Genomic DNA, 27,169 nt, shown 5'->3' on the forward strand with positions numbered 1-27,169 from the left:
AATTTAACTATCTGTGCCACTGAAACTACATTCTGGTCTATTGAATGCTAATTAACATAGCTTTTAATTTAATTAATAATATCTGATTAGATGCTAAAAAGGCTTGTTAATGACCACTTCAGTGCTCTTATATGTAAGTTTAAATATGCTCTGTATCTATACACATGGGATTTGTTTGTGAACAGCAGAGAGATAGCAATTTTTCCCATAAGCATTGTCTATGATTGTCACTTAATCAATAAATACACAATTAGAAGAAGGCTTTGCTTTCATGGAATATAGTGCCTTTCTCTAAAGAGCTCCAAGTATATTACAGACAGTATGGTAATTAATCCCCATTATATCCCTGTGAGCGACATAAATGGAATCTATCAACCCTTCTGTTTTACAGGTGAGGAAACTGGCCAGGAGAAGAGATGGCCAGAGGCAGACATAAGTAAGTGAAACTTCCTGCTTCCCTTCTAGTGCCTAAGCCTTACCATGACCAAAGGATGTCAGATGCCTTTCATAATCCTCATTCGTGTCCCCTGTTAAATAGTATTCAGAGAGGTTATCATGGCCTGCAAGGTCTGCCACCACCCAGCCCTGCCCATCTCTCAGATTTGGACACCTTCTTCTCACCTGCTTACTACCCAGCCACATCATCCTTTCTGTTTTCCTAACACTGTCAGCTTTTCCCATCGCCCACGTTCCTACTTCAATGTCACTTTCAGCTCTCAGCTCAAATATTCAGCTTTTACCCTTCCCACCACTCCAGTACCTGCCTTATCGTGTTCACATTCATCTTTTTCTTATTTCCCTAATAGCAAGCATTGCTCTCTCAAGCACCTGATTTAATTATTTATTTCCTTGTTGGTGTGTCTTTTCCCACTCATCTACCAGTGCTAACCTCCTTGCCTTGCTTGCTGTCTATCCTCAAAGCCCAGATCAGAACATAACAGAAAATCACTAAATACTTGTGGAACAAAGGAGTGGTTATAACATGCTATGATAGACGCTCTCCACTCAGGTGCAACATCAAAATATATAATAAAGCATAAACGATTCAATTTAAAATCCATGACACTACTTTCTTTGCTTCATTCACGAAAGTGATGTTGACCCACTTTCTTCAAATAAAGGTATATAAACCTCATAAAAGCCTAAAATCATAAGTGACATTGGTGCAACTCAACAGAATGCCAGCCACTGCAGCCAAAGTCTCATGAATGGCTACTGAGTTTAAAGCAATCCATTACCCTAAGGTTTAAAACATAATTCTGACTATATAAAGATTTGATACATAATACAAAACACATGAACTTCTTATCCCATGGATAGAATGCTGAATTACAGCTTGATATACAATAGTTCTATGTCTACACTAATTGAAGAATTGTACATACAATAGGTGACTCTATTAGATTGTATAAATGATGCTGCCACTCATTAACTATGGGACTCTGAACAAGAGACAACTTTTTTATCCTCAATTTTGTCATCCAGGGTTCTAAGATCCATTGTGGTTAAAGATTACCCAGGCTGGCAGTTCTTACAGTATTGCAATGCCAGAAGATAAGCTCAATTTTGAAATATGCAAATGTTAGCATCCCACCATTGGCACTATTTGCCATAAAAAGTTGTACACTGAAGTACACAAGCAACTTCCAATCTATAACATTTTCTGTAATATGACTTGCTGACAGTTTCCAAGGTCTTACAGAAATCACTTGCAATGATTTTTAATAGAATTAATAAATATGTCCACAGTCTCTCTTTGGTATAGTTGGATGGCAAAATATTTTGCCCTGTCTTGTTAGTTGTGTCTTAGTATTATGACCAGAACTGGATAAAAATTATTATTTATGCCATTTATCTTTAGTTACTTTGAAAATTGAGAATTGTCACAGTAATTTATTTTCCTGTGTTTTCAAGAGTACTTTTGCATGCCTGTTTGTGAGCAAGTTTTACATACATTCTTACAAAGCAAATGGAATTCACATTTTATTTACGCAAGTGGGTGTCAGGAAAATTCTCTTTGAATCATTACCATTACCTGGATTACTAGAGCTTCAAAGAGCAGTAATATGGCTCTCAAAATTTCAGTGCAAATTTTGGTTGTTTCTTCATATCATGTAGTTTCTGATTTCATAATTTAAATATCATAAAATTCAAAAGTTCTACCCTGCTTTTCCTCTGTCACTTCTCATGTGATCTGACTTTAAGTAATTGGAACAAACTGTGTCTAATTTCATGCAGCATAATTGCTAGGCAGCCTCAAGCTATGGAGACTCAGCACTCCGTCTCCATTAAGAAATTTTCCGTTGTTTGGGATATATTTTTTTAAAATAGAAATGAATGAGCCTGGACAAATTAAATGTCACAATAATCTGGCCATTGTTAAGAGGAGAAAAAGGTATCAACAAAACTCCTAAACCCTTGTCTATGGTAGGTCAACTGAATGTTTTTCTTTTTCTCATAGTTCTTGGCCTTAGTGTCCCACAAACTTTCAATCCCTGAAAAAAAGTCTATAATTGCTAGAATCACATGAAAGCCATGACTTCATTCAGCTAATCCTTAGTCAGCCAAAAATTCACAAAGAAATAGGCTTTTAAACTGAAACCCAATACGTTTAAATATCTTAAATCCTGTGCATCTTTACTAAATAAGCTTTTTGTGGACAGTATGAGTTATTCTTTTGTAGACCTGAAGAAAACGACTTGACAAAAACCCAGCATGCCACAGGCACAGCTGCTGAAAAAACATTCAAAGTCCTGTTACCTTTTGCCCACAGGGCTTGTGAGGCCATGCAATGGGCAAAGGCAGACATCATTTTGCAAAAGAGATAAAGAGTAATCTCCGAGAAGTGCCATTTTTAAGGAGAAAATGGGAAATTCATTCCAAATCTTTGCAACCTAAAGGCCTCTGGTCACTACTGGCCATTCTCCCAAACACCTTTGCTGTTATTGCATCTCAAGGACACAGTTTAAGAAAGATCAGTAGGCTCTTGTGAAGGAAAGACGGATGGCACTTCCCAGATATACCAATCGACCTAATCACTTCAGGATATCAAAGCAAATTTGACCACAGTCCCATAGACAGTGAGGGAGACCTCGCCTCTGTTGTGTACATTAGCCTCTTGCTATTATCTCTTAAAAGCTTAATTATTTGCAAACAATTGATCAAGATGGGAATTTGAGAAAGGATATGCAAGGGCCACTGGGAGAACTGCAACACATTAAGAGAGCAAACAAAATTACCTTTAGATCTTACAATAAGAATTAACGATTGAGAGGGGAGAGCTAGGCAATGCAGTAGCTGCAGGGGTTCCTTCTCGAGTGTTTCCCATTTGATCTGCATTAACACCTCAGGAATGAGTGAAAGCCATAAAACAGTGATTATGTATGGGGAAAGCTGGCCCCTCCCTTCCAGCATTAACCCGGCACACGTGTATTAGGCTGGTTTGTCTGGGGAGAGAAGAGATGCTGACCTCCAAGGGAAACTAAGTGGCTTGTGGGCAGTGGAACCCCAGCTAACGGGGATAACTCATGAAATGATCATCCTTATTTCAATCGTCAACACCTTGACTTCTCCTTTCGAGCATAAATCTCTCGCTGAAATATAAACCACTTGCCACTCTTCATGTGTTTCTGGATCTTGCAGTGACTTCCAATAATGAACCAGTATAGAGTGATTCTTTAATGACCCCATCAAAGAATAAAATGATCCCTAGGGTAAGGTCCTGTATAAAAGAAATAAGGGATGTCTGAGAAAAATCTAAAAATACCTTATGTAAAAGTTGTCTGAGCTGTCATTTTACCAGCCACAAAGGATAGAAAGTGACAGAAAATGGAGACTTTCTCAAGAAAGTTATGTCTGCACAATTCCAGTGTTATTTCTTGAGACTGGGACGGGAAGGGGGTTTTAAGTTGGTTATCTGGTATTTACAAGTTTACAATACATCGGAAGAAAGTGTATTTTTTTAAACAATCAAGTAGACTATTTCAGATGAGCATCAATGGGGAAGAGAGAGACTCTGTAGAATGCACAGTTAGAAAATCACCAGCTTTATATCTTAACGATATCTTTGACCAAATGTACTTCTTTCATCAAAATTTCCACTCTTGGCTGCAAATGTGGATGCCAAGAGAGTGATGAGCTTTATCTTATCTACCCTGGTAACCAAGTTTCAATAACACCCCCTCCCTCACCACCTTGGCCACTCTAACAGCACATTGCAATGGCAGCAGAAAATTTGAAAATAATCCTGTACAGAGCTTGCTGGTGAGATAATGGAAGGCTACGCTGCCCCTTCTCAAGCCTCAGATTAGTAATTTCTTGTGACACAGAACTGCCTTTACACCGAAACTGCAAAATGGCTATAACAAAGCAATAGAGGTAGAAGGAATTTTCAAGCAAAATGTTACATGCTATACTTTAAAAGGTATGGGAATAGGTACCAGAGGAGCTGATCTAACAGGAGGAATGATGGCAACTGTCCAATATAAGCCTTATCAAGGCAATGTTCTGTTGCTTAGCTGAATATGTTGGAAGAACAATTTCGGAACTTCTTTTATCCTTTTTCCTCCAGCCCTTTGCCTCCTCCACAGCTACTTTTAATGCATTAATATAAGTTGACCTTGAGCTAAACTCTGAGATACCCCCTCTAAAGAAAAAAAAATCTACCATATGGTTTTTAACTATTAGATTTCTGTGCTCTTTTCAAACTTCTACTGAGTTTTTGCACTAAGGGAATACTGTGGATCTAAATGAAAATAACCAGCTATATATTTGGCCTCTAAGAGACTAAGCAGAAACCTGTTAACCAAATATATTTATATTTGTTTAACATGATGGTTTTTTGCCTATAAAAACTTCTCCCACTTTAAATAAATTTGCAGCCATTTTCTCCGTATGCACTGACTATGAATAGCTTACACTGTGATAATTACATTGATCTAGGATACTTTTTTCCTTTAAAAAAATCCATAATGCTTCCCTATTGTCTTTCAGCTTTATGAATTAGTTTTACTGTTTCAGTGAATGCTTTTTTGTCTTCTGACTGCACATTATCAAAGAGACACTTTGTGCCTCCTATTTGCATTACAAAAGCAGTGCACCGTGCAGTCGCAGAGCATAGCCTGAATGCATAACAGTTGAGTCCTGCATCCTTGCACATGCTGGAATCAAAAGAAGGAAGGTTGGTGCTGGGACCAGCTAAGAAGCCAGAAATGTTTGGAACATCATCAGTAGAGTCACAGGATTTTGACCTGCTTTCTTAATTCGCCACCAACACCCCTAGATTGCCTAGTTGCTCAGACTAAATGGGCTCCATTTTTTGTTTGGCGTTTGCTTTTTCTGGGGCCCAGTCTAGTCATTCTGCAGACAATCCCTCCAATTTCTGTATATCCAACAGCGGTTAAAAGAAGTTACCAGTGGAGGTGTCGTGGGAATCTATAAAGGTGATCTTAGCACATGAAAATGACATAGATATGGGAAAAAAAGTAGAACACTGGATAATGTTTCATAACAATTTTGTTTTTTGTACTAATGAAACTATATTTATAATATACAATAGTAAAAAACATTTTTATAGCCAATTATAAGATGCCAATACTAAAATGCCCTGCCTGCCTCACTTATCTGATCTTTTAATTTCTTCTAAGCATCAATTAAATAGAAAATAAAAACACTAAATAAAGAAGACAGATACTTATATTAAGGAACTTCATAATCCTTTGTATTTGGAATTTTTTTTTAAAAGCTGCTTACAAATCTATAAAATAACAATGTTTTAGATAATATTCTTCATTAGCTACATATGTTACAGAAATATTTTAAAGTAATATGCATTTAAGACATACAATTTAGACTCCACATTAGTGATTACTTATGTCCTCTTCCTAAATGGATTGACATTCATGAAGGATGCTAAAATTATGTGGAATAACAATGAATCCCCTGGATATTGATTCTCTCAGTGGAAGACCATGCTTATGAGAGGAAATACAAAAATGGCCATTAAGAAAAACAGGGCCAGGCACAGTGACTCATGCCTATAATCCCAGCATTTTGCAAGGCCAAGGTGGGTGGATCACTTGAGTTCAGGACTTCACCTACATGGGGAAACCCCATCTCTACTAAAAGTACAAAAATTATCCAGGCATGGTGGCAGGTGCCTGTAATCCCATCTACTTGGGAGGCTGAAGCAGGAGAATCACTTGAACCTGGGAGGTGGAGGTTAAAACGAGCCAAGATCACACCACTGCACTCTAGCCTGGGCAACAGACATCTAAAAACAGAAAAACAAAAAACAGGACAGGAGGCCCTTGAGAATCCATATGGGAAAAAACTCATGCTTCACTTTGAAGTGTCCTTTTTAATCATTTTAAATAATAGCTCATTTGAACTCATTATTTTTCAGTACAACAAATGCATTGCAGGCATTTTTTCATGTATTCTTGGTGAACCCCCAGAGTAGGGGCTGTGCTTAGCTCCTTTTCACAGATGAGGAAGCTGAGGCTTGGCCAGGTCAAAAAACAGGCCAAGGCCGGGCGCAGTGAGCTCACGCCTGTAATCACAGCACTTTGGGAGGCCAAGGCGGGCGGAACACCTGAGGTCAGGATTTCAAGACCAGCCTGACCAACATGGAGAATCCCTGTCTCTACTAAAAATACAAAATATTAGCCAGGCATGGTGACCCATACCTGTAATCCCAACTACTCAGGAGTCTGAGGCAGGAGAATCGCTTGAACCTGGGAAGCAGAGGTTGCGGTGAGCTGAAATTGTGCCACAGAACTCCAGCCTGGGCAACAGAGCAAAACTCTGTCTCCAAACAAAACAAAACAAAACGAAAAAACAAAACACAAAAAACCAACAATAAAAACAAGCCAAGGGCTTACAGCTACTCAGTGCTGGTGCTGGTTCTGTCCTACCCTGAGTTTCTCCACTTGACTACACTCCCACGGCCATTTGTTTCTCATTTCTCCATTCCTGTTTTTAACCAAAAATATATTCTAAGGGAGCAATAACAAAGTTATTAATTATGGTGAGCAGAGGGGAAAGAATTGCCATTTCCCTGCCCCTCCACCCTACCCAAATATCCACTGCTTCTGCCTGGGAGGCAGGCAGAAGGGGAGGGGAGAGGAGGGGATGTCAGGGGAAAGTTAGTTCATCAGAACCTTGTCCCATGTTCTCCCTCCAGCATCCAGCCAAAGGAACTTTATTAATAGTATATTAGCAGTATTAATAAGAGTGGAAGAAGTAGTCATCGTAACACATATCAGGAAGTAAGGATGTGCCAAGCTCTGTTCCAAATGCTTCACTCGTATGGCTCCTCGCGAAAGCCTTCCGAGGTAGTTAGCAGCCACTAGACCCATCTGATAGATGAGGAAACTTGGGCACAGAAAGGACAAACGACGTTTTCAAGTTCACACAGCTTGTAAGTAGTGGAGCTGGAATTGGAAACTTGGTGGTAACATACAAGTTGGGAAAATTCACTTCCAAACTATTTTGTCTTTTATGTAATAGGTGAAGAAATCTCACTGACTCCTGATGAGTTAATCATGAATATATACGATGATATTACTTGTTATATGAAAAAAACTACTATCTTAATGTATGTGTGTGTGTACCGTTTATTTCTACAACTCAGTTCTGCTAATGGAAGCAATAGTAGATCTTGCTGTAAGTCAGAAAATGCAGTGGAAACTCACATGCCCATCACTTTATTAGTGCCTGTAGCATTGCTTATAAATACAGGAATGATGGTAGATTATACACAAGAACACTTTTAAGGATCATAGAATCAAATGCCTACTATTTCCTCTAGCCACACTACAATATGCCTTCAATTGTCTGCTTTGAAACAAATTGGTGTGTGTGTGTTTTGCCAATTACTTTTGTTTCTTATGTGATTCTTAATCAAATATGAGTTAGATGACATTCAAAATCATTTCATTTTAGTAGACTACTAATAAAAACACACAAATGCTATTCCCAGTCACATGATGCAGCTAGCTCAGTTCTGTGCCCAATAAATATTTGTGTGAATGAATGTTATTAAAGTTAGAGATGACTAAAATTCCTCAACTGACATTTGTGAGTAGATGACTTCAGATGAGCACAAAACTAGAGGCTCCATTTCAACAATCATTCATCCTTCTCACTCAGTTCAACAAATCCCAAAACAGTAGTGTGCCTAGTCCACGTTTTGCTCACTTTATTTACCTGGCATTTACATAATATTTACTGTATGTCAGGCAGTGTTCTCAGTGCTTTAGGTATTTACTCATTTAATCCTTAAAACAAGTCTCTGAGGTAAATACTCTTACCTTTATTTTATAGAGGACACTGAGGCTCAGAATCTAATTTACTTACAAGTAGAATAGAGCTGAGATTTGACTCTAAGTATTCAATTGCACAGCCTATGCTTTTAATTACTATGTTAATCTGCTTTTCTTTCTTAGCATCAATTTATAATTTCCCCCAAAGTTTCTCCCGTAGTCACTCTATGTTGTTGTTGGGTTTATTTGTGATAAAATTCCCGTCCTACTCTCCTGCTCCAATGTAATGAAATTCAAGTTCTATATCTTCATGCCTAGCGTAGGACTGAAGAAAGGATAAAGAAGACTGTTTCAACATGCAGGCTTTTCCCCAAGAATTTCACTTTAACACATATAACAAAAAAACAGCATACTATACTGGACCACTTTTCTCAAAAGAAAGTTCATGACTGATTTATACAATAAACTCCAATAAAGTAAGGATCCTTTCCAAATGCGTACAGCTCATCTCTACAATTTCAGAGAGTATGTCAGCTAAAAGGAGACCTATCACCAGCCTGAAGAACACTTTTACACTTTAAAAATCAAAGAGAAAGGATTTTGAAACCATTAAGTAGAAAGACGAGAAAGATGAAATGCTACCATGCCATTTTGGAATGAGTCTGTTGACAGCAATCATTATTGCCTTTACAGATGTCCTGGCTAGCATTAAATATGCAGGAAAAATCCTTGTCTAAAGAATAAAGTATCCATAAGTTAGAAGCAAAATGGTACATTTGGTAAGGAGATATTTTTGAGAGAGAGAAAGATAGAGACAGGGAGAATGAGATAGAGAATTCGTGCTGCTCCCAATATGACTAAAGACCCCTGGAACTGGTACTCATTCTCTAGTGCTAATTTTCCCACTTAAATTACAGTGATGGTGTAGCCTCATCTCATTAGAGATCATTGTCCCCAGTAGACAGTTGTGTTTATGGGGGACTCTGGCTGCTCCACACCTGCTGATCAGGTTGCTATGTGATCAAGACTGCATACAAACAGCAGACTGGAGCTTGCTGGACTGCAACTGATGAGCCCAGGCTAATTCAGGGGTGATTATGTAGTTTACTGGACCACTAAACCTCTTTAAGCTTGTAATTACTGCCTATTTGAGTAAAGAACATTCAAAAGCAATTCACTGCATCATGCCTGCCACAGCTGGAAGCAGGCTGCCAGCAGTCTGTAGGGACATTAAAATCTACAGGGACGTGGATTGAAGCCCAGCTAGCAGACACTCTCAAGCAGCACCCGCAGCCAAGTATGTGAACATTCCTGCTCACCTCTCCTGACCAAGCTTACCATTAAAGGTCAATGAAAACTATAGAATAGCCATAAAGATGAGAAATAATGGAATGTAATGGTACAAACCACGTTTTAATGATTTCCCCCTTTTGTAAAGCTAAAATTTAAAAAGTCTTCACAATGCCAGAGAGCGAGCGAGAGAGAGTGCACTTTAAATAATATACACTGCTGAGATGTACTGTGTGCTCGCTAAAAGTGCCATCCCAAAGATACCAACTTGAAAACAAAATGCCCACTTTTTATGCATTATAAAAGAACTGGAATGTATAGTCATTTTAGATGTTTTCCACCCACTTAGCTGCTGTTTATAACCTTAGCTGGGAAAATATTGTTTAGCGAGTTGATTGACATTTTCTAAAATCACAGGAGTAGATTTTTGCAGTTAATGAATTAAAAGGCCTCTGAGACACCTGAGTGAAATTTATTTTCAAGAGTCAGAGAAGATTTAAGAAAAGAAAAATCAGTATTTATCAATGTTCTCATTTTCTTTTGCTGTCACCTTAACAACTGCAGTTCTTTTGTATAACAAAAGTGTAAAACATGCTTTGCATTGCTACGGGTATAATTATTACTTGTCTCTAAGTAACAAAAAAGACTGGAACTTAATGAAGGGGGATTAAGTTAATTTCTTTTTTAGCTAACAGTTTCCTGTCTCTTAAAATGCAGACCCTGGTGAACATAATGTTCAGGGAGGAAAAATTAAGCTTTTTATTTGACTAAAATCTCCACTTTGGAATATTGATATTAAAATATTAAGATGATGTTTATTCTTTAAAAGTATGTAAATTTGGTTTTAAATAAAGCCACAGAAATCCTCTCTGACTATTCCATCCAAAGTCCACAGATCCAGGGGGTTTATGTGTTATCTAGACATCACTCCTATTAATATTCATTAGATGGGTCTGCTTGCATTTTTATAAGCTGTGAGAGAGGCAAAAGAAACAATCAGAATTCTTTAACACACAGGCATTATCAATTCAACATATGCCAAATAGCAGGGCACCCAGATCTGAAGTTAAGATTCAAATGCAATTTACCTTTACTAAGCTAATTTTCATGAAAACTCTTTTCTCTTTATCCATTGCAGTCTAAGCTGTTTAATTTTCTCTATTCTGTGTACCACACACTTCAGTTTTTAATTTCAGAGATTGTTCAGCACTATATTTTATCTTGGTTAACAACAAAACTCTTATATTGCAATCTTGCAATCAGACTAAAGGGAATTTCCCCTTAAGAAGAAAAAAAAAATCTAAAAACTTCAAATTGTTTTACTAATCAGATTACCTTTATCTTTATGAACCTTCTTAAGCAAACCCTTTCCAACTCCCCAAAGCATTTATTGATGTGAATTCACTGTCTGTCTCCAGAGTGGATTATAGACGAGGGAAGAGTCTTAGTCAAAATTTGGGCAGATCCCCCGTATTTGTTTCTCAAAGTGTGCTTTCCTTGTTAAATCTAACTGGGTTGGAGGTAGGGAGCTGGGGATGCCACAGATCTGGACTTATTTCTGCAGGGTTATTACAAATGTTCATGGAATATCTTAGATGACTGGGAGAAGCCTCGAACTGTTACCAGCAAGACTGTGAAATAAAGTTGGCAAAAATAAAGATATTTCATCAAAGTTAACTTGAAGGCTAGTTTGGGCTTTTTTTTTTTTTTTTTTTTTTTTTTTTTTTTAAGACTTAGACATGGGTGATCCCTTACATTTGTATATAGCTTTACATTTTCAAAGAGGTTTTATGATATTTTGCCAAGTTTGAACCTCACAATTACTGGTGAAATTAGAAGAACGGGTAATGTTGCCCTCATTCTATAGAAAACAAAATTCAGAGTGGACACATGGCAAGTTATACAGGGTTACGTGGCTGGGAAGTTGTGGCCCTAAGGCCTCCTACTTCTCAATCTAGTTGTCTTTACTGAAGCTCAAAGTTTATCTTGTTAATGATAAAATAAAAAGCTGTGGCTACATCTGTCAGAAACCCACTCTGAGTTAGTTGACCCAGCCTCTGCTTTAATGTGTAAACGTGCGCTGCCCAGGATGAAACAAAGAACTAAACTAAAACTTAAACTAAAATCAAACAAAACCATCACCTTTTAAATTGGCTGTCACCATTCCTAACAAACTTAAACACATAATCTTACTGGTAATGCTAAAAAGCCTTAAAGAGTGGCATTTGCCCCTTCTTAAAACACACTTTGGGACAGAAATGTCCCTACCCAGTGAGGATTGAGTTGTTTGTTCCTCTTTGAAACAACTAGATATAGTTTTGCTTTACTTTGTATGTTTTTCTTTGCCATTCCACTTGTGACTTAAGGTTGCTAACTGCATATGGAAGGGGCTAGTTTTCCCCCTTCCTAAGTCAGTTCTTAAGACAACTTAGGTCTGTGTGAGAGTCATCAGCCTGTTTAGCCCAGGAGAGTGGTCATGAAGTCCATTCATGCTTCAGTGATGTGGTTACACATTTACAAATGGCAAATCTAAAGGAAAACATTTTAAAATAAATTGTTTTTTTTGTTTTTGTTTTGTTTTGTTTTATTTTTTGGTGACAGAATTTCACTCTGCCGCCCAGGCTGGAGTACAGTGGTGTGATCTTGGCTCACTGCAACCTCTGCCTCCTGGGTTCAAGCAATTCTCCTGCCTCAGCCTCCCGAGTAGCTGGGACTACAGGCATGTGCCACCACACCTGGCTAATTTTTTTGGATTTTTAGTAGAGATGGAGTTTCACCGTGTTAGCCAGGATGGTCTTGCTCTCCTGACCTCATGATCTGCCCACCGTGGCCTTCCAAAGTCCTGGGATTACAGGCGTGAGCCACTGTCCCCAGCCCAAAAAATTTGCTTTATGAGGTGTAGTTCAGTGTATCAATTTAGTTATATAACTAAAGTTAAGTCTTTAGAACCCACAGGAACTGTATGACCTTGGTCAAAGCATTTCAGTTCTCCGAGTCTTGCATCCTCATGGTGGAGGTCAAATGAGACAGCATGCATCAAATTGCTTAGCACAGTGTCTGGCATACATTTAGGGATTAGTAAACAGTAGCTGAATTTGAGATGACTCTTAAGGTTGGGTTAATCTATGTAAAAATACATAAAATACATGTAGTTCTCAATTTGCAGGGAAGAAGATCTCACTAGGTAATTCTTGTAAAATTTTTTTTTAACTGTTAAATTAGGTTTTAATGCTTTCTTGTAATTCTCTTTATTTGAACAAACTTGCTTCCAAGATCTCTGAAGGCAGAGTGGCTTCAGGGGTGTGCTGCTTGTAAGTAACACAGAGAACCCCACATAGACGGACCCCATGCTTCGCCTAATGTGCTGCTGTTGCCATCTTGAAATATTTTTTAAGAAGCCCTGCATAATTTATGAGAAGAATTTACACATTCTCCACAAATTATGCAGTGGGCCCTGTTAAAAGGAAAGGAGGTTGTGTTTTCCCTACTAGATGTTTTATACTTAGCTCCAACTCATCTTGAGTTTATTTGAGCTTCACAGAAGTAAATAAATAATTACTAGGTTCTTACTCAAAGAGTGTTAAAAAAAAGACACTAAAAAAGCAAGATAGAGAGGTGACACTGACAGTGTAGATGTGCTCAGGCCTCAGACAGATGAGTAAGGACACTTCAATGACCCTCCAGTGGCCTTCAAGGGGTCACACATTGCTATAAGTGCCTAGATCACCCTCAGGGACTGACTGGAGGCACTAAGAAAATATTCTATATTATAAAGTCTATGGGAGAAAAAAGAATCGATAATAATCTGGATCCTTCAAGGTGTGAGGCCCATTCTGGCTCAGTGGACTTAGGAATGTTGAGGGCCTTTGTCTTTTGGTGGTTGGAAGTCAGAAGTGGCAACTCGCCCACCTTCCTTGGCAGGGGACGGGCGCCACATTTGGCAGAAAAGTGTGCTCTCGAGAAAAGGGAGCAGAGGATCTTTTGGCCTGAGCTCCAGCTAGGACAGATCAAGAGTGAGAGCTCACCCTTGCATGCCAACCAAATGCCGCTGTAATTAAAAACAAACCTTTGGAAATAAAGTATTTGGAAATTATTTCAATTACAGCACAGTCACAATACGAGCTCATCAATAGTTACAATCAATTCATTTGATTGCAGGATTTTAGATTTAATAAAAAAAGCTGTCTTCTTTTTTAGCTCTCTTAAACAGAATTCTACTTTTGTTGAAGGAGAGCCAGGTAAATATATATGTATTAGAAGACTAAAGAGAGAAATATGTGTCGTGTCATAAAGTTTCAGAAGCCTCCAGCACATTTGGATTCTGTAGCTCACATCAAACCTGCTAAGATGGCAGCACCAATTTTTAAAAATGCAAAATTCTATCATTTTGATGATGCCAAATGATGAACTCGACTATTACATGCATATATTTTGTTTAATGGCTTCATTTATTTTAATAACAAAGGGAAACTAGATTTTACAGATGAAAGCTTTTTTTTTTTTTTTTATGGCACCAAGGCAACTGGGATTTTAAAAATCTGTGATGTTAACCAATATGTGATAATGGATGCTCTCAGGGGCCCTATTTTATAACATTTTATGCAGTGGAAACCCACACTGAGTAACTACTGCCAGAGTGTTTACCCCTGTTTTAAGAAGGCACAATTGGGGTGAGTGTCAGAGGGCCTTGTGATTGTTCCATGTTGTTCTTTTTTTTCTCTCTGAAAGGATACACGTTCACTAAAGTGTTGGCTGTGGAAATGCTGCAGCAACAGAATTAACTCACTAAAGATTTATTATAAATGAGGGAGGAAAGTACTGTTCATGTGATTTCAGGGATAAGAAAATAATTGCACAGTCCTCTTTTCCCCTGTTCAAAAATCTGCCTACAGGGTTTAATATTTTGTGGAGAATCGAAAAAATAAATCACAGCAAGTAACTTCAGTTTAATTCTTGTTGGATTTCTTCATTATACTGACTATCTATGGTGAATCAGGAAACCAGAAACTCATCAAAACCAATTCCCATAGGAACAGAAGACACGCCATCTCAGAACCTCCCTTTCAGCCACTAAAACTAGTTATAACTAGTTTCAGAAAAAAGAAAGAAATACATGCAAAGGACATCTGGTCCACCCCAAATTCTGGTTAGATGATGCAAACCAAAAGTCTGCAATGATTTTTTTTTTTTTAAGCTGAGAGCCATACCTACCAAAATCTATTATACAACAGATGGAACTTGCCAGCCACACACAAGATGTCGAGTGATTTTACAAACACTATCTTGGCTCAAGGTGGCAGCTCATGATTAATGGCTGCCTCATCCTTGGCCCTGCTGCAGTCAGGCCTGGGGTCTCATCCTGACACACAGGACCTTCGTCCGCAGCCAATCAGCAGATGTAAGCACATAGGTCCTGTCAGGTTGACATATCATTCCTTCGACAATGTCAGCGAGTATTAATGTTCAATTATCTGTCCTAGAAATGACCCTTGCCTTTATGCATTGTGTAACTGTGTGCGTGGTACTCCCAAAGACAAGGGCAGAAATGCCCACAATATTCCAGCTACCAGAGAGTTGGTTTTCCAACACTGTCCTGACATTGCCTTTCAGTACTGAATAGGAGACCAATTTGTAATTTGTTTTCTAATACATGTTTGAAAGACTACTGAGCTCTTTATTTATTTATTTCGCTATTTAGCTATTTTTCTGTGAGCATGTTTGCTTGTAAGTGGTCCTTCCTATTTAAACAGAGAGACTTCACATGAGTCATCTGTGACTTGACTTGATCACACTGAGCTAACTGTTCTTTGTATATGGCAAGAAGCTGTTTATTATATGTAGGGTACCATTTTCTTTCATGAAGCCAGGTGTATGTCATTTACCATCAAACCAAAATGACAATACTAGATTCTTCTGGAGCAGTGTCAAGATCAATTCAACTTGTGAAGCTAAAGTAGTCTGTCTAAGCAAGTCTTCTCTCCTTCCCATTGCTAAAAATAAGGATTCCAGCAGAGGAAGGTTTTTCGGAACATATCTGAGATTGTTCACTTGTTAATGTGTGCAGTTGCTCTGATATTTTACAATGTTGTGTAGATTTGTCCTAATTAAATTTAAAACTCTCCTTTTCTCTTAAATGATATGGTAAGAAAAAAAAATTCTTAGCAGACAGCTGCATTTGCATGGGTTTTGCTGAACACACATTTAAAGGTTATCAATAACAAGTTTGCAAACTTCTTATAGAACCTGTACTGAAAGATAATGTACAATAATTGCACGATAACTTCCTCCAAAACTGCGATAAAAACCTTTAATGCAATCTTGAGTTCACTAACCTACATGTGATAATACAAACTTCAGAGACTCAGATTGGGGCTCAATGAATGTTCCCCATGGTTCTGATTTTTAAGGAATAGAAAATGAAATTATTTTCCTGTGGAAAACCACTAAGAATTCAATATTGCCTTCATTTTAGCATGTGAAATGCAGATTGATTATGAAATGTGCCTGTTAAAAGCCTAGCCAGTCCTTGGTCACAATGTGGTATCTAGTGCTACTTCTATATGCATTCTCAACTACACTGTGAAAGTCTTTTTATCTTTTCTTTTTTTTCTTTCTTTCCTTTTTTTTTTTTTTTTGCTCTGCCTACTGTGTTCCCAACAGCAATTTTCCCAAATGATTCCACTCTCCTCCAGCTCCTAATCCTACTTCTTGGACATGTATCAGTTAACTTTGCCTCCAGCCTGCTAACAGATCCAGGAGGAGAATAGCACCCTTTTTCATTTCTAAATCTCTCTGCCTTCTTCTTCCTTATTGCTATGTTCTTACTCTGAGATGCCATCCCATCACCCTCCCCTCCACTGCCAGCTTACTCTTGATTCTTGCTCCATGAATCAGTCCCTCTCTACTTTGATCTTCAAAGGTCTCTATTGCCTAAGTAAGTAAGTAGGCTGTGCATTAACAAATTGCACGGAACATAGTAGCAATTCCAAGAAAGGTAGCTGAATTCAATTCTATGCGTAAACATATTCAAATCTCCTTTCTCCGAAATATTAAAAAATAAAAGAAAAACCATGCCTTCTTATCACTTCCTGAAGCTTCTGTCTAAACCATATCCTTTAGTATATTTCCTCAAGTGATTGCAAAAGGATCTACCTTTGCTACCTCCACCGCAGTATCATCATGCGCCTCATAATACAACTTCTTTTCTTCCAAATGCCTCAAACAACTTAAAAAATTAGCAGGTGTGGTGGCGCATGCCTGTAGTCCCAGGTACTCAGGAGGCTGAGTCAGGAGAATCACTTGAACCTGGGAGGTGGAGGTTGCAGTGAGTCAAGATTGCACTGCTGCATTCCAGCTTGGGCAACAGAATGAGACCCCGTTTCTAAAAGAAATAATAATAATAAATAGATAAACAATAAATGACAAAAGTCATTTATTGATGAGATCCTAACCCCTATATCAGGATTTTTTTCCGCCTTTCTACTTCAGAAACCTCCCAGAGTTTGGTCATTTCTGTTTTGCAACTACACTTATTGCTTTGGTCAGTAAATAATATCGAGCATCTATAGTACAGCTCTGAAGGTGTAGAGAGGAAAGATTAAATCCTGACCTGTAGATAGAAAGGCGGAGCATAAATAAACAGGCACTATGATAAGCGCTCTCTATCAGAGTCTCATCAAGGTGCCATGGACCTGGGCAGGGTCCACTTTCCCTCTCCTGGGAAGAACAACAAATGGCTTCCCCAAGCAGTGACAATTGCAATAAGATATGAAGGATGTGGAGGAAAGTGTCAAGTGGAGAAGGGGTCGTGGAAGTGATGTATCCTAGATGAGGGAACAGCATGTAAGGTGCACAGAGGACAGGACGGTGCAGCACTAATGGGTGAGCTGTAAGCCTTCAGCTTGGCTGCAGCATGGCATGCATAGGGAGCCTATATGGAAATGGCGAGAGAGGGGCCAGGACACTCAGGGCACCAGTGCTGGACCTCGAAGTCTACTTGAATGGCACACCAGGGATGTTTGTCTTATATCCTAAGGGTAGTAGGGAGATATCGAAGGATTTTAAGTAGAAGGAGACTTGGCCAAGTTTTGTTTTAGAAAAACTGTGGCAAAATAAGGAATGGTTTGTAAGGGATCAATGTTGGAGGCAGGAAGGCTGGGGAAGGAACTGAGAAAGCTGGAGACATAGAGGCCTGACCTGTGGCAGAGGCAATGGAGCTGGGTGGGAAGAAGAATGGAGAAGTGTTTAGGAGGGAGAATTGGTGGGACTCAGGGATGAGCAACTGCCTGTGAAGGAGGAAGGAGAGGGGACCTTCCAGGATGACTCCTGGATTTCAGCTGGGTTGGAGCTTCTGGGTCTATGGTGATGCCATGAACTGAGATGATGACAGCAAGGGGAGCCAGTTTGTGGGCCATGACAGATTTAGTCTGGGGAATGGATTCTTTGACATTCTTACCATTGTATCTTCCTTGCTTTTATTAGAATAATAAAACATTGGATCTGGAAGTGGACCCAGAAATCAATTCATGTCACCTAAGTATGTGACAGAGACCTGTCTACCTGTTCTGCTCTCTCTCTAGGTTTTCCTCCACACAGCCTTCAGAAATAGTCATCTCCCAAATTCTGTCTTGGGCCTCCTCCTTTTTTCTCTTGGCACTCTCTGGATCATGACTCAATATACATCTCTAGTGTCTGTGGAGGTAACTGAATGAATGCTTCTATTTATGAGGTACCAGATTTACCTCCAAGATATCTTCTTCTCATCCATTTCTTTGTACTCCCACAGCACAGCCTTCTTACCCAAATTGTTATAGCTGTCTCCTGACTGTTCTGTTCACTCCATTTTTCTGTAAACTGCACCACAGATTAGATCCATGCCCTTTTCAAACATCAGAGAATGTTCCGGATGTATATGGTTCCTTGTACATAGTAGGCCCTCAAAAAGCATTTGAGTTACTTGGAAAATACTTTAATGACCCCATTTATATTGCAATTCAAAGGTAGGATAGATATGGCCTGAAGTTTTGTCATGATTTATGGTGGGTAAAATAACAAGCATGTTTAAAAGTTGCTTTTTCATGCAGTGTGGTAAGATTAAATCATCATATCATAAAAACTATTCTAGCCATCTCTTCTCAAACCAAAAAGCATAAGGTATTCATAGATAAAGGCCCTAATGCCAGCATGATCCGTCTCCCCCAACACACACACACACACACACACACACACACACACACACACACACACACTTGCTTTTACTGCAGTACAGGTATCAGAGCCACAGAGATCTCTAGGGACAGCAAAGGAGCTACACAGGGGCCCCCAGTCTGGCTGACCATAGAGCAGTTGTGATTGCTCTGGAATAGCTCTGTCAAAGGTATGGCTCTGATGAGGCTATGTGGACTTCTGTCTCAATTCTCATCAGTTCTAGTCAACTGTGTATGCAAGACAATTTCAAGAACAATAACAAGTCATAATTTTAAATGTCAGGGTATGGAAGTGGTAAGCTCCAGGAAGTTGAAATTTATGGCCCTGAGTTTTGTTTCCAGTCCCAACTTCATTGTACACTAAGATCACTGTTAGATCTTTAACCTTTTCTGTCCCAGCTCCTTCATCTGTGAAATGGGGATACAATTATTAATTGTGAGATCACATGCAAGTTAACTATTAAATAACAATTAATAATCTTCTAAAATAGGATACTTGCTTGCTTCTGACTTTTAGAAATTCAGACACAGCTATTTCATGCATACATGTAATATTTGGCCTTTTTTCCCTTGCAAATTCACCCCACAGTTTTTTCAGTCTCTCTTGAACAAAGTGATGAATGTTGCTGAGTGCTCGTGGTTTCTGGTACAGGATGAACATCTCTCAGGAAGTTAGTCCTGAGCACCTGTCATTTCAGTAATTGATGATGTTTTCACTTCAAGGTGTGGGCCTGAGACTCACAGGGGTCAACGGGAAAAGTGAATGAATTGACTTGACTATATCTCTTGCCCAACACTTCTGATACTGACAAATCCACTTCAATCTTATTAAGAGCGGGTACCTACATATATGTATAAATATGTATATATATGTTTGACAATGGTTAAGCGAAGCCTTTATTTTTATTTTGTTTAGTAAATTTAAATGCTTGGTTTATCATTATTATAATTCTTTGTGAAAATTTGGTCTTCACTAAATTTACCATAAATTATAAATGCCTGCACCCAAACAAAGAGTAGTCTACAATGGCATCAGATGTCTGTCTCTCTTTGCTTCCTAATTTTGATTTCTAGCTCCCATGGCTTCCAGAAGAGAAAGCATGCAGGGGCACACACATACTGTATTTCAAATGGAGATTTTATGTAAGCTTATTTTTATAGTGGTTCCAAGAGTCGCTGCTCTGCTTTTTATCTATGCAAACTGGAAATAAAGTAGGCACCCTGCCAGCTCCCTGACAGCAGGCCAGGCCCGGCCTGCCATGGGTGACTCGTACAATGACATCTAAGGGGTCCAGAAAAGAACCCTGACTAATGGCTTTTGGATTCCCTATGACCTTTGATCCTCAGTGACTTAGAACAAAATAAATGACCTAATTTCAAGAAACTACATCCAGCATGTGAACTCTAATGAGTGAGAGAATTTACCTGCTAAGCAATGATTAATAGGTATGCATAATTCCTTAGATCTTAGCCACACTGGAGGAAATATACTTTTCAGATACTCACTTTTGAAAGCAAATTCACCTTCCTTCCAGGATGCTGCGAAATTTGAGAGTAACAGTGCCCATGGAAGATAAAGTACACAGGGCAGTGGGAATACAAAAGGGTTTCCTGGAGCAGACATAAAGTTGGCAAGAAGTGTAAGGCGCAAACGCAGTTCTCCCTCAAACACATGTGTTGTTTCTGCAGTTCATGATTCTGTTACTTTCTTACTGACAAAGGCTACCTGATCTGCAGAGCCTCTGCAGAAGTCTGGGAGCTAGCACACCACACACACTGCCCTCACTCCATGATAACTTCCGTTGCTGCAGATTGTCACCAGAGCCCTTAAGCTATGAAGATGTTTCCTTGTGGTGGAGGTGAACCACAGCATTCTGTATCATGGGACTTTCGGAGCTACCTCTCCACCCACCCTGAACACACAAGTGCAGAGTCAACGAGCCTAGAAGAAACAGTCTCTCTTTCTGTAGAGCCCCAGGTTTATCAGAAACTTTCTGAGTACTTGAGGATCCAATGAAAGTGTTTTGAATTCAAAAGGAAGTTCTTATATGCTGAAAAAGCATTGAAAGTCGGCAGAGAAAAAAAAATAAAACAATTTGTCAAACTAATATGATAAAAACAATGGGGTAAGTTTCAAAATCAGGAGGCAAAATCAAAGCATACAAATCAAAGATGGAGAAAAACAATCCTTTTACCATTTAAAATCTGACATCTTGCTTGTGTACCTTAGATCCTTTCTATGCAAGGTACGGTCTGTGGACCAGCAGCTTCAGCAGCACTGGGAAGTTGCTGGAAATGCAGAATCTCAGGCCCCAACCCTCTGAATCAGAATCTACATTTTAAAAAAGATCCACAGATAATTTAAATGCATGGTGTAGCTTAAGGAGCACTGTTTTTGTCTGTTTCTTTGTTGATGTTTTTGTTTTTGAGACAAGGTCTCACTTTGTTACCCAGGATGGAGTGCAGTGGCGTGATCCTGGCTCACTGCAACCTCCACCTCCTGGGCTCAAGTGATTCTCCTGCCTCAGCTTTCCAAGTAGCTGGGACTACAAGTGTGCACCACCATGCCTGGCTAATATTTGTATTTTTGTAGAGACAGGGTTTCATCGTGTTGCCCAGGCTGGTCTTGAATTCCTGGACTTAAGTAATCTACCTGCCCCGGCCTTCCAAAGTGCTGGGATTACAGGCATGAACCACTGAGCCCAGCCAAGGCTCACTGTTTTTAACGAAGCAAAATAATTTTCAATTCTGTGGTGATTTTCATTTCTGGTTTTTTAGATGATAGACTTTCATTTTTTAAAGTTACTCATTATACCTCAGTTAAAACTCCAAATGTATTTATTGTTAAATCTCATGATACAAATTCAGAGAAATGTTGTAAATATTTGCATGAAATATTTGTGTAAAATATTTGTGTGAAAATAAAAAAAAGATTAAAGACTTCTATTTAGAATCTAAACAATCATTCTACTTCTTCCTTCTTTCTTTCTTTCTTTCTTTCTTTTTTTTTTTTTTTGAGACAGAATTTTGCTCTTGTTGTCCGGTCTGGAGTGCACTGGCACAATCTTGGCTATCCACAACCTCCACCTCCCAGGTTCAGGCAATTCTCCTGCCTCAGCCTCCCGCGTAGGTAGGATTACAGGCATACGCCACCACCCCCGGCTAATTTTGTACTTTTAATAGAGACGGGGTTCTCCATGTTTGTCAGGCTGGTCTCGAACTCCCAACCTCAGGTGATCCGCCCACCTTGGCCTCCCAAAGTGCTGGGATTACAGGCATGAACCACTGAACCCAGCCTCTACTTCTTTTTATCATACCAATCTAACAATATTTCCAATATGACTTATCACAATATCACCTTTATTTTTAAATTTTTATTTATTTATTCATTTTGAGAAATGGTCCTGCTCTGTTGCCCAGGCTGGAGTGCAGTGGCACAATCTTGGCTTACTGCAGTCTTGACCACCCGGACTTAAGTGATCCTCCAACCTCCTCCCAAGTAGCTGGGACTACAGGTGTTAGCTACCACACCTGGCCAATTATTTAACTTTTTGTAGAGATGGGGTTTCACCATGTTGCCCAGCCTAGTCTTGAACCTCTGGGCTCAAGAGATCTTCCTGCCTTAGCCTCCCAAAGTGCTGAGACTACAGGCAACAGCCACCACACCTGGCCACGTTATCACCTTTACATACTGATTTTCAAAACCCAGAGTCAGGCTGGACCATGCCTGATTTGTCATGAGCAAGGAAGATAGTTGAGCAATTATTGTCTAAGTTCAGTCAGCACAAGAAGATAAACAGGACATTTCAAGATAGCAAAACTCTTTTTCTCTCCTGCAAAAGGCACCTTCTCTTCCAATGACCAGATAATAACGTTAGTTAACCCTTCATTTTATTTCGATCATAAAAGCATGTCTCTGACATGCAAGTACATTTGACCTTGCTTCTCTCCTTGCCTTCCTATCTCTGTGGTCAACAAACCAACATTTTGACTGTATTTAAATTATTTAGCTTGAAGTTAGTAATTAATTTTTAGAAATGGGAACAATGGGTGGAAAAACTAACATTCCGAGGGGCTACCAAATAAGGCCTGCCTTCTCATTCTCAGAGGCTAACACCTACCACTTAGGACATCAGAGTAGCTCTACAGTTCCACACGCTATGACAGTCAACCTACATGACATGTTACCCATGTTAGTTCAAATGTAAAATACAGCATTTGTAGCCCTGGAGATTAACTGAATTACAATACCACATTTGAATGTTACTTTACAGATTTTTTCCAAAGGCTCTGAGCATCTACTCCTTAATTAAATTTAATTTGGTTTCCACATAGAGTGCTATAGAGCATATTCACTTCGCCATACGCGTCAGCTCAAAATACATCATCTTCACCTTCCAACTACAGTGTTATGAAGATGTTTCCTTGTGGGATCATTCAAAACTGATTTATGGTGCTATTGCAACAACTAAGCAACTAATCTTCCAGTATAAATATAACACATAAGAACAACCTAACTGAAACATATAAATTCCACGTACACTTAAAAATATTATTGTCTGTAATTTAATACAGGAGAACGTTTCTGAGCCTACAACCTTGCATGCAGAAGCCGTTTTTCAAGCATTAATACTTAAATGGGTCATAGATACCACATCTGTCATTCTGTCCTGAAGTCTATGAGGCAAAACCAAGACTATGCTGGCCTATTGATTTTTCTAGCATTTGCTTTAATTTACTTAACCATTGAGAAATCCATCAGTACATAAAGGGCAACTGTCCATTACTGCCTCATTTGCAGACATTCCTTCCCCTCGTTTTTGGTAAATATTTCCCTTAAATTGCTATGTGTTTACAGTGTAAAAACGAATTAGGAAAGTGCTCACACCTGTTTCTGTTCAGTAACTGCTGCACGAGGTATATGTAACGTGCTTAAAGATAGAATAAATATCTAGACATTATTACATCTGTGTGCAAAGGGTGGTAAATTAGATCCTAATTACATTAACAGGGATTCTGCCTCCCAGCTTAAATTTTACATGAGCACTCTGCAAAAATCCAAAAGCTCTGCTGTGGTTTCTTTATGAGCTAGTGATTACAGCTACTTCCTATGCGGTCACTAAATATTCTGTTTACAAATAAATGAAGAAGCTTTGAGCCGACTTGCCAGAGTAATAATCTATTTTTTTTCTCCCCTTCCCTCTTCCTAACAAACCCTCGCCACATATGCATGGCAACAGTCAGGAGCCCTGGCTTCATCTAATTACTCCGTCACATAATTTCACAAATTGCCTTGTCACTGGGGAGCCAAGTGCAAAACATGCTCACAGTGGGATTTTAGGCAGCAGCTTTCATTTACTACTCATTCCTTGTTCAATTAAACACAAAAACACCAGTTGTGCGAAAGAAGTAAAAAAAAAAAAAATGCCTGCCAATGAGCCAGACACGTATATCTCCTATCTACCATTTCATCAAATACATTGTCGGCAACAGGCATCTCCAACAGGAGGATCCCCTCGCCTGGCCCACTCTTGTCTCAATGGAGCTGCCACGATAGAACCATAATCAAAAGGCTAAGAGCAAAAGAGCTTCTCTAAAAAGTAAACTTCCTTATCTATCAATAGGAAACATGGGCACGTAGGAACAGATTTGATATTCTCAAGCCCGTCCATGCTTTACCCTTTCTGCTCTATGAAATGCCTGCCATGATCCTCACATAAGAACCTGTATTTGTATTGGATGAATGATGCTAAGCCCTTTGAAGGTATAAACAGCATGCCATATTTCTATTCTGGCTAGAAAGAAGGAACCGGATTCCGCTAATCTTTAAAAGTTCTCCAACAGTAAGATCATCAATCAAGTTTGTACAGTATTAGGCATTTTCCTTTTAAGTATTAATGCCTTGCATGTTTCTGAAACACATCAAGATAAATGCTCACCCATCGCATTACGGATGTGGGTGGAAGAAAAATATTGTACGATGGGTGACATTACTAGAGGGAGTGAACCTGAGGTTACACTCCTGGAAGCTGACATTTTTATATCAACAACTAAACACAGCCACTGGTAATTAAAGGTACTGCTTTGCAGCTCGGGAGCCAGCGGGGTCAGGTACCGTTTTACATCACAAGCCAGTCCTTTCTGCATGTAGATTTGCCAGCATTATCTGCACAGGGAGAAGGAGACATTAGCAGCAGCTGTCTCTCTGCTTTTACACTGAAAATTCTATTCATACAGACAGGTGGAGTAATTTAAAAGCCAATGTGGTACAATTTCGATGTGACTAATGTCACTGCCTACTAAAATGCCACCATTACCACTGTTTATGGAAACATTACTAAAATTACATTTTATTCATAAGAATTTTAGGATTCTGGTTATTACTAGCTTTAAAATGATCAGACCTCAGTGTCATACCCCAGAGTGGCAGCTTAATTCTCCTGGGTTTAGCAGCCTTCTTTGCTGAGAAACGACAGTTGGATTGTAGTTTTAAGAGTAATCGGGGCTGCATAAGCAGTTTCCTGTATCTCCATAAAGCAAATTAAAGACATAGCTCTTTGGCGGCCTGGCCACGTGACAGGCAAAAAAATCTTCAAGGAGCTAAATTCTGTGTTAGAAGGTTTAGTTAGGATTTGCATGAGGAAAGATTCTTCACCTGCAAAGCACTATCAGACATTGTTAGTAATAGACATGGGTAGAGATTTACATATTTCTGTAAGGAAGGAGGAGCAGTTAAACAATGTTTAAAATCTGAAATTCCAAAAATGCACAAATTATTATGATTGTCACAAAAGATCAACAGCTGTAGCTTTCTTTGCCCTTTTTATGGGCAGATATTTGTAGAAAAAGATTCCAGAAACGGAAGGCCCATCCTTGACCCTTTAGTTACTGATAACCATCAGGTTGCATTACGATGTTTTATGCCAAGCCCTCTGGCTCATATTTTTATTGTTTAAAAATACTAATTAGCTAACTTGTGGAATGAGATTATAATTATACCTTTGAACTTCCACAATTCGATTTGATTTGCTGTATGTTTGAAGAGGCAGCATGGTGGAAAGCACATGGAAATTCAAGTCAGGAGATCCTGGTTCAAGCTCAGCCAGTTCATCGCTTTTGATATTGAGAAAAATCATTAACTGGCCGGGTGCGGTGGCTCATGCCTGTAGTTCCAAGCACTTTGGGAGGCCAAGGTGGGCGAATCATGAGATCAACAGACGGAGACCATCCTGGCCAACTTAGTGAAACCCCGTCTGTAATAAAAATACCAACAATAGCTGGGCGTGGTGGCACACGCCTGTAGTCTCAGCTACTCAGGAGGCTGAGGCAGGAGAATTGCTTGAACCTGGGTTGTTGCAGTGAGCCAAGATGGCATCGCTGCATTCCAGCCTGGCAACAGAGCGAGACTCCGTCTCAAAAAAAATAAGAAAAGTACAAAAAAGAAAAATCATTAACTTCTCTAAACTTCATTTTTGTCATCCTGCTCACCTCACAGGAATGTCTTATGAATCCAGTGTATAAGAAAACATTAAACAATAAAGCACCACACACTTACATATTAAATTTTCATTTAGGATTATGATCAGTTTTTTTCTTTCAGCTGTTAAAAGGATGGAATAATCCAATGTCAAAATAGCCAAGCAATTAATAGCTGAATTTAAAAAAATATAATAAAAGTCATATTTTGCAGACAGAAATTATTTTATTTTATTTTTCTCAATGAATTCATTTTTGTGAAGTTCTTCCCTCTTGAAGTTAGCAAACTGGCTTTTCTTTAAATAATAGATAAGAATTTTTTCTAAACTTCTATAAACTGCAACAGAAATGACCTTGATCTTTCATAGGATGAGTGTTCATGTTAACAAACTGTACCTGCTGGTCTCTGGACATCCCAAAAACTTCCCAGGGTACCAAATCTTCAGGGAAATCTGTGCCATGGGGCAAATGAGAGCACTTGGGTGCTGCAGGGATGCCAGCAACAAAGGTAATTGCGGAAACAGATAAAAACTGACCATAGATTATTAAGAACTGAAATGCACAGACAGCTACAAGGTCGTTTATTTATATCACTCCATTTTTTTAAAAGAGATCATGCCAACAAGACTTTCAAATTCACCACGAACTCTATTTCAGAATCTAAAAACATAAAATCATGTCTGGCCGGGCATGGTGGCTCATGCCTGTAATCCCAGCACTTTGAGAAGCCGAGGCAGCCGGATCACGAGGTTAGGAGTTCAAGACCAGCCTGACCAACATGGTAAAACCCAGTCTCTACTAAAAATACAAAAATTAGCTGGGCGTGGTGGTGCATGCCTGTAATCCCAGCTACTCAGGAGGCTGAGGCAGGAGAATCAGTTGAGCCCGGGAGGCGGAGGTTGCAGTGGGCCTAGATCACACCACTGTACTCCA

General features: G+C 39.1%; 1 protein-coding gene across 4 annotated transcripts in view; it reads right to left on the reverse strand.

Annotated features, from left to right (window-relative positions):
* Positions 1–27,169, reverse strand: part of MEIS1 (Meis homeobox 1) — a 139,455-nt gene that overhangs the window by 25,794 nt on the left and 86,492 nt on the right. The gene's annotated exons all lie outside the window — the stretch shown is intronic.

This window comes from Sapajus apella, unplaced genomic scaffold, assembly GCF_009761245.1.
Source record: "Sapajus apella isolate SASKATOON/1434 unplaced genomic scaffold, GSC_monkey_1.0 scaffold26, whole genome shotgun sequence".
Classification (NCBI taxonomy): domain Eukaryota; kingdom Metazoa; phylum Chordata; class Mammalia; order Primates; family Cebidae; genus Sapajus; species Sapajus apella.